Genomic DNA, 1,798 nt, shown 5'->3' with positions numbered 1-1,798 from the left:
GAAGGAAGGAAAGAAGGAAGGAAGGAAGGAAGGAAGGAAGGAAGGAAGGAAGGAAGCAAAACTGTGACAACCCAATGTCGTCCATCAGGTTCTAATTCTCCTAAGGATGATTTTGATACAGGCTGCAGGCGAGCTAGGAAATATGAAGATCCTTCTGATGGAGCTTCTGGCTGTACAGAACCATTTTAGGGGACTATTTACCCAATACTGACCCTGAAAACCCATCACCGGAAGCTTGTTAGTGGCAGCAGAGGACCGATAGCAATGTGGCTGCCATCCACTGGATGGTGGCTACATAGTCAGGGTGCAGAGGTCAAAGGTAGTGCCAGCACAGATGAGGTGTGCAAAAGACTGGGCTCAGTGGGACCACTGAGAGAAGTGCTACAACAGGATGCTGACAGTAGGATGCACACACAAATATATGCACATATATACATACAGACATACACTCACATGTACATATATATCACATATACACATGTACACATACAGACATTCACACATATATACATACACATATACATGCATGCACACATACAAACACATGCACATGTATACACACATACATGTACACATAAGTGCACATACACACATACATACAGACACATTTGCACATACATACACACATACATATGTATACATGCATATTCACATACATACACACATGTACACAAGCACACATACAAGCATATACACTTGTACTCATGTGTATGTACATACGTACACACACACACCACACACACACACACACACACACGTCCTCCTACATGGGAAGTTTTCATAGCTAGTGTTAATGAACTACTACCAGCAAAACCATTACCAGGAAGGAACATTCTGCCTCTGGGTAGAGGGCAAGCTCAGGGCCAGTGGAATGCCTGGGTTGTGTCCCGTCCTTGCCTGTCTGGACTTGTTGGAGTTGGTCTCTGCTGCCTCACTGAGGGCTGCATGGGCCTCTCTGGGGCTGCTAAGCACCCTACACCTTCCTCAACTGGAGCTGCGGTGTGTTAGACTGGAGAAGCTGTCCTGAGCCTCACGCGCTACCTTGGTCAATACTTACAATGTCCTGTGCATAAATGAGACGCAAACAACAGCCTGCCTGCTCTGGGGAGGCAGCGGGGAGTAAAAGGGGAGGGTCCCTTTAGTGGCATCCAGTCACCACTGGCTGATGCTCCAGTGCACATGAGCTCTCTCAGAATAGTGCTGGCAGTTTCCAAACCTCATTCTGAAACCAGACCTTTCTGTGCTGTCTCCAGGGGCACCACCGGCTTCCATGTGAGTCACATGGCCAAAGCTTTAGAACCCAGAATAAAGACACTTTGCACGCTCCCTCTAGAGCTGGCTCATTTACACCAGTGGGGTCCAACAACTAGAACGCACAGGCATTGGGACAGCTCCAGAGAACAAACCCCAGACCCTCTAGACACTTGCGATGTCTCTGGGAATGTGACCGCTCTTGTGGCCGGCGGCCCCCTTCGCTTACATCATGCTTACAGACATTGGGACAGCTCAGACGTGGTGTTTCCCATGTGACTCAGTCTCCGAGTACCATCCTCCAGCGGTTCTCATGGGGGCCATGAGGCTTGCTGTGGCCCCAGCTCTGCTTCAGGGCTTCTGTCTGTTGTCCTGTACTGTCTCACAGAAGGCCTTGAGTTGCCTCGGTGGAATTACCTCATCGAGGGAATGTCGCCCCATTACTGTCCAACACTGTGCACATGGTGGGATTTCCGAACCCTTGGCAGCAGCTGACTCCCTCTAGTATTGAGGCAATACTACCTGGCAATATCCTCTGAGTAGGTTC

The sequence above is a fragment of the Mus pahari genome, chromosome 14 (assembly GCF_900095145.1).
Source record: "Mus pahari chromosome 14, PAHARI_EIJ_v1.1, whole genome shotgun sequence".
NCBI lineage: Eukaryota > Metazoa > Chordata > Mammalia > Rodentia > Muridae > Mus > Mus pahari.
This window is presented reverse-complemented; position numbering follows the sequence as displayed.